The sequence below is a fragment of the Ostrea edulis genome, chromosome 1, assembly GCF_947568905.1.
Source record: "Ostrea edulis chromosome 1, xbOstEdul1.1, whole genome shotgun sequence".
NCBI classification, from domain to species: Eukaryota; Metazoa; Mollusca; class Bivalvia; order Ostreida; family Ostreidae; genus Ostrea; species Ostrea edulis.
This window is the reverse complement of record NC_079164.1, coordinates 73,263,526-73,271,689: the sequence shown is the minus strand read 5'-3', so window position 1 is coordinate 73,271,689 and position 8,164 is coordinate 73,263,526.

Below are 8,164 nucleotides of genomic sequence, written 5' to 3'. Positions count from 1 at the left end.
AAAAGATAACAATGAACAAATTTAATTTTTTGTAATACTTAACGTCGAATAACGTCATTTTCAGCACACTCGAAAGACACTGGTATTCGAACTTGAATTAACAAAGTTAATAACGCGTGTGACCACCATTTGCATTCACGCATGCTTAACAACGGCGCCTCATTGATACCACTATAAAGTGTTCAGAAATGCTTGAGGGATGTTGTTCCAGATGTAGGTTAAAGCCTGGCCTAAATCAGCCAATGTCACTGTCTGATTTGGTAAACGGCGTAGACATCGTTCCATTCCATCCCAGACGTGCTTGATTGGTGATAAATCGGGAGTAACAGCTGGCCAAGGCAAGACATCGACATTCTGTTGAACAAAAAAGCCCCTGACTACACGCGCAACATGTGGCCTTGCGTTGTCTTGCTGCAGACTGATGTGATTTTGCTGTCTCTGTATGAAGGGTATCACATGGCGCTGAATAATTTCGTCTCGATAGCATACGCTGGTGAGATTTCCATTGACAATTTGTAGAGGGGTCCTTCCACGTGCTGTTAATAACGCTACCTCCACCGAATTGTCGACGTTGTACAACACAAGCGTCCTGGTAGCGCTCCCCAACGCGACGATACACTCTACAACGGCTGTCACTGCTATCCGAATGAAATCTGGATTCATCAGTGAACAGAATATTGGCCCATTCCTGTATTCTGAATCGCAGATGTCGTCTGCACCACGCTAGTCTAGCGATACGATGACGTTGAAGCAGTATTGGGCGCACTCTTGGACGTCTTGGTCTGATGTTGTGCTCGCGCAGACGATTACGCATAGTTCTTGGACTGATTGGTCGAAGTCCAAGAATGCTACGAGCAGTCAAACTTGCTGTCTGGAAACGATTTCTCAGGTGCACAAGTCTAATGTGGTTGTCCTGTCGACACGACGTCACACGATGACGCCCAGAACGTGGTCGATCCCGAGTGTTACCAGATTGTTGGAAACGTCTCCATAATAACTGGATGGTGTTCCATTGAACTCCAAAATGTTGCTGCTACGATATTTTGTGCCATTCCAGTTTGAAGCATCCCAACAGCACGATTACGTTGGTTTTCACTGAGTCGTGGCATGACAGAAGGGTAAATTTTGTCAAAACTAAAGTACTTTCCTTAACGAATAGTGTCCAAACAAACCTTTTAGACTTCTTAGTCCAAACAGTATTGGCCAGTAAAACTCGTGTATACGAATACTTCAATAAACAATATGTTTTCACTTACCATGAAAAAGTAAAAAGTCCGTGCATCTGAGTCGGGTACAATCCGATATTGTTAAAAAATATCATCTTTATCGATTGTTTAGATTTTATAAATATAAACAATAAATATCGAAAAATTATACTTAATTTTATAATGCAGTTTCTTTTTCCGCTAGTATATATATATATATATATATATATATATATATAAGTACAGTACACACAAGTAACAGTAGAATAAAGAACAGTAGAATAAAGAAAAAATTAGAACGCCAAAAATAACTCAACCGGTTTCATTTCACTTCAAGAGTTATGACGATTGAAAATGAAACCGTTTTGAGTTATTTTCGGCGTTCTAAGTTTTCTTTAATATATATATATATATATATATATATACATACTATTCCATTAGTGGTGTTGTCTTCTTTCTAAAAATATCAATCCATCTGTAACACGGATTTCTACCTTATAAAAAGCAGCAAATTCCGAATGTCGGGAAATGGTATGTTATAAAAAACAATTCGGGAAATAGTATGTTATTAAAGGCAATTCGGGAAATAGTATGTTATAAAAGACAATTCGGGAAATAGTATGTTATAAAAGACAATTCGGGAAATAGTATGTTATAGAAGACAATTCGGGAAATAGTATGCTATAAAAGACAATTCGGGAAATAGTATGCTACAAAAGACAATTCGGGAAATAGTATGTTATAAAAGACAATTCGGGAAATAGTATGTTATAAAAGACAATTCGGGAAATGGTATGTTATAAAAGACAATTCGGGAAATGGTATGTTATAAAAGACAATTCGGGAAATGGTATGTTATAAAACACAATTCGGGAAATGGTATGTTATAAAAAAAATAATATTTCGGGAAATGGTATGTTATAAAAGACAATTCGGGAAATAGTATGTTATATAAGACAATTCGGGAAATAGTATGTTATAAAAGACAATTCGGGAAATATTATGTTATTTTAGACAATTCGGGAAATAGTATGTTATTTAAGACAATTCGAGAAATAGTATGTTATTAAAGACAATTCGAGAAATAGTATGTTATAAAAGACAATTCGGGAAAAAGTATGTTATTTTAGACAATTCGGGAAATAGTATGTTATTTTAGACAATTCGGGAAATAGTATGTTATAAAAGACAATTCGGGAAATAGTATATTATAAAAGACAATTCGGGAAATAGTATGTTATAAAAGACAATTCGGGAAATAGTATGTTATTAAAGACTCTTCACACGGGTATAGATTTTGAAAAGAAAAAATTACATGTAGATGCAGAAAGTAACGATTAATAGAATCATGGATGATCGAAATCAAAAAATCGTTATCGAAATTAAATTACATGTAGGGTGTGGTTGAAAAACCACAAGATTTGTTTTCTGACAAGGATTATTCGACATTTTAAACGAATTGTCAATGTACATTTAAGTTGCATTTAAAGACTGCATGTCTGTACATGTACACTTTCATGGATGAATAAACAGTATAAAAGGTATATAGAGCACCTGATAAATAAGTTCATACAGCGCATACTCATTACAGCAAATCTTATCGGATGCTGTCTGCCTGTGTAATCAAAGAGGGTTTAGTTAGTTTATTGAAACCTTGAGAAACATCTCACTGGTATGGTACAGTTATATAATAATCAAGTAACAATATACCAGTGAGTATAAGCATGTGAAAAGAATCATGTGACCAAATATGGACAAACATATATTATCTTATAAGTATCTTAGGGTCAGTGCCTTTATAAAAAAAAAAAAATCTAACTAAATTACATAATGCTTTTCTGTTTCTTATTGAAAAAAGTTGCACAAGTTTGAACATGGATGGTCGAGTAAAATGATGTTTTTCGTATATCGGAATAATAGGGACATGACAGAACAAAATGGTATTCGTCTTTAATTTCGTTTAATTAAATCACATTTCTAACATTTTCTTTGAGACCTTGCTATGTTTGAGTACCGACCATTTTCTATCAACAGCTCATGTACAGACATTCTAAATATACTCAATATTGTAGTAAACGTTTTCGGTAAACAACTAGCAGGTAGAGGATTGTATTATCAAAGAGGGGTAACTCCTTTTAGGTAGTGAAACAGAGAGCTCTTAGTTTTGAACATTTTCTTTGTTACAGATGTAAGGGTTGTTCACAAAATCTGAAAACTGATATCGCTTTGTCCTACCACACATTGAGTTTATAATCTAGTTTCAGTGATGATACAACATCGAATTTGCTTACCCCACAAATATTCTATTGCTCGTTATTGTTCTGAGTACTGAAAAAAAAATAGTAAGGGAGAACCAGACGATGAAATATTTTATACTGATTTTTGATTGACATCACATATGTTATAAATTGTTTCTGTAACATGCAAAATGCGGGCAGAGACAGTAAATATTTTAAGGACCATATCATTTTGATGATTTTTAGCTTTTCTCTCGAAATGTTTCCGAACTATTTGAATGAATGAATCAATAAACAGATATTTTTGAACATATATTTTTCTGACTCCCAAAACAAAGTAGGAAAAAACGGAGCTTTTTCATGGGGGAAGGAGACTACTTGAAGTACAGCTGGTTTGTAATTCTTCATTTTAATGGGCCGCATGCACATATCAAAAGTTTGAAATTGAATTAGGTTTGATTCAATTTGAATCCCACTCGCTTTCTATTGTTAGTAAGGTTACAAATCATGTAAATGTAAGCCTACAGATTTTTCCACTGGCCACAATTAATTTTCATGTCTTGGTATTTGTATTCCTTCATAGAGATGTAATTTTTCATGTCGGCTTGAAGAATATTGGAACCTTTTGGGATCAATATTAGTCATGCAAGGTCATGAGGTCACGCGTCATACGGACGACTTCTGGTATCTATTTTGAAATGCTCACTGATTTACTAATTGCTCCTGGAGTTAAATTGGATGAAATGCGGGACTTGGAGCTCTCGTAGGCCTGTTTGTATTTTGTAAAGGTCTCCAAACAGCGGTCAATATCAATTTAATATCATCATAATCTCATTTCAAATCATTGTCAATTTTGGCTAATGCGTTTCTGAAAATAACCAAGCTATCGTTAATAATATTTAAGGGGAAAGTCGCAAATCCTTTGTAGCACAATATCTGCCCTCTCTCTCTCTCTCTCTCTCTCTCTCTCTCTCTCATGTACTACTGAAATTAAAGAGATGAATATAATTTCGTACTTGTTTATTCTGCATATACCTGGTATGTTGAAATTCAAACAAAACTACTGAAAATGTATCATGGTGTAAAGATACAAATCGATACACATGTATTAAGTGTCAATAATGTATAAAAAGAAAAAAGAAAAAAAAAAGCAAATAACTATCATGTAATTTATAAAGGTTTTCATTCCAAGTCAACTCTATACATGCATATATATATATATATATATATATATATATATATATATATATATATATATCCAAAATTGAAATAGAGTCTCAGTAATCGGATACTAATATTTAAAAAATATGAAAAGAAAACACAGAAATCCTCCGTAAAGCTTTAACGCTTTCATTACATCTTCAGAAGCTTTACAAAAATGTATATATAGCAGTATCGTAGTAACAGTGATTACGACGTCAAAGTAAGCGGTAAAGCTTTACGGAGGATTTCTGTGTTTTCTTTTCATATATATATATATATATATATATATATATATATATATATACACACATTTGACTTGCATTGTCATTCTCCGAATATGTGTATAATGATGTTCATTATACACCTCTGTTTTAAATAGAATTTTATGTTTTGTTATCTTGAACTGATTGTCCATTTTGACTACATTAAAATGATATAATTTAATTCTTATTGTATCCTTGTCTCTGATTGGTCAAATTCCAATTGAGGAACGCAGGTTATTTTTGTATAACCTGGCTTTGCGGATTATAAAGCGTAAACTGACCCAAACCAGGTTAAACTCGTATAACTTGCCCCAGAATTAAAGTCATTCCTTAAGTCAAATATGTCCCAGAATCTGCATGTCCTCTGCAATATATATATATATATATATATATATATATATATATATATATATATATATATATAACTGAGCAATATATTTTTAAAAAATTGAATTGAGTGGAGGAATTTGGGAAATGTCGCGTGTTGTCTATATACATGTACACATTTTCTTCACATTTATTCACATAACAATTAAGGTTTGAATAGCTATGCCCTTGTCGCATAACCTTGTAGCTGTGTTTATACCAAAAATGTCTGCTTACCAAGTTTCTATAATCATGTACAGATGTGTATGATAATAAGATAAAACAGCAGAGATGAGTCAAAAATACCATCCGAATTAAATTTTTTCAAGGAAAATTGAATTAGAAAGCCTTGATTACACAACTACATGTAGACGTATCAATGGGAAATGATAATATTCAGACCAGAGAGAGATTCAAAACATCAGGCTACTGATTCAATATTATTGATTTCTAATATATACTGTATAAAATACAAGGAGTTTCACATTTAAAACAAATTCCTTTTTGGTGTGTGTGTTTATCTATATCAGAATACAAAGAAAACCTGACCCACTTCAGTGGTTTTAATCAGTTTAATTAAGTCAGCATCAGGAAGCTGAAGGAGACGTGGCGAACGGATACAAGAGTTCATACAGGAACTACACTCGTTTCCACATCCTTCACTGACGTATTTTACTTGAAGGTGTTCGGATGGAGATGAATTCCGGTATCTCCAGATCGCCTTGGCTGGGTGGTTTTACAATTATGATTTATCTATTCTATGTCTCTCTTCACCTTTGCCTTCATTCACCTATATAAGCACGCGTTTAAAACCAGCATCACGACACAACTCATTAATTATTCAAAACTCAGCAAATTTTCAATTAATTTCTAAACCAAAATCAGGTATTCTGTAAAACTTTTATATGTGTGTACAGCATTGTCAATTAGATAAAGGAAAATATGACGAAAAAAATTGAGCATTTGTTTTTATTACATCCCGCAACGTGTATTAAGAATTTCCAATTCATTCGCCTTTCCATAAATTTACGGGTTCCTATACCTACCTTTGAAGGAAGAAGATGGTTACCACATTATGTACCTCTTAAATCACCGGATAATTTGTAAAATTCGTGGTTTTTCGGTACATGGTAAATTTTGCAGTTGTCTTTTCTTTTTCTTTTTTATTCAATAAACATGGTAGTAAATTTCATGTTCATGCACATGAACTCTGAAATACACATAATTAAATAATTTCATGTGAAATTATCAAGAACTCTCTATATAGTATTGATTATACCCTGTTTCCTTTATTACATTTTGATGATAAACTCTAAGAATACCACCTCGTTTTAAACAGTAAAATTCGGTTCGTTTTAGGCAGTCAATTTTAGATAGTGACGCTACACTTATTACGTAATATTTATTTGATAAAAATTTCAGTATCAATATGGTACATTGTATATGGTCAAATAGTTATGCACAAACAATTTTATCGTCACCTGTATATTTTTGGCAGGTATCGATTCATAATATATATCAAAGTAAGTTTATCAGACATTTGATTCATTTTGTAATTGTAAGCTTTTTAGAAGTAGATCTTTTATTCATAAACTGTATACATTAGATACACAATGTGCATTAGGTAACCTTTAACCCCGTATATATTTTCTAAGACATCTTTGTGATGTAAAAATTAAACTAAAGCTGACATGTTTCATAGTTTTCCAAATGCCAGGAAGTCTTTTACTCTGTCAAGTTTTACGCTGTAAAATCTTGACGTCGGGGAACATATCAATATTTAATTGAAGCTCTCCCCTCCCCATTTCATCCAAAAGCTAAGCTTAAAGAAATGAAAGAATCAATGACACCTACAATTAATTAATTGCTGAAATACATCAGTAATGAATTGTTGAACACCCGAAGTGCAGCGGAGTAGATCGTATTCCTACACCCCGTCATAGAACTCGGTGTGTGATTGATCATTAACGACCGTGTATGTAGCCTCGGGGATCCGGATATACGGCCCTACTTAATATTACATCACAATACCACCTTAATTCATGCAAGTCATGAATGAAAACCGTACCCTAGACTAGACATAAGTCAAACCTGATATTCAACATACTGAATACTGAAAAATTAGCAAATTCTCAAGATTTTCACGATTTTAAATATATATACCCCTAAAGAGTAAGTGACGCCCACTGGTCAAAACGTCTAATGATATTACATACGTAACTCTTTTCCATTTTAAATTTTACAAGGTCATCAATCAATTCATTCTGGATATAAAAATATGCTGCTTATTATATTGCTTGATAGAGATCAAACTTGGTATTATGATTACATACATGTATGTACCCAACACCAACAAATGGCCCATTTTTCACCGTCATTACATTTTGAATTTTAAGCAGATCCTTTTTAACTTTGTCACTCTGGGGACATATATTTTGCTAAAAAAGGTCTTGTTTCGTGTTTAAATTCCTATCTTTCTTTTCACCCAGTCATAATATTCAGGCAATTAGCTTTCCTTTTTTATTTTTTTTATTTTTGAAAAATCACGATATACATCCACTTCACAGAGAGAAATGTCCTGTCTGAAGAGAAGGAGTATTTAATGGTAATGCAATTTGACAGAGGTTAAACTAACACAAAAAAATTCTTAGACGAACTATCTTTTTCTTGCTTATGCACTTGTTCCTCGTCATTATCAGAGGCAAGACATCACAGCGACAAGAAAGCTTTTTTCGTCATTCAGGAAACTGACAGGTCACAATAAAATGAGACGTAAAAATCCGCTTAAATGTGACCACAAATTGTTTTATTTCTTTTTTTTTTTAGGTTTAAAATATTTTAACCTTTTTGCCTTTAGTCCTTTGTTTCATATGATTGCATTTTATGTAGT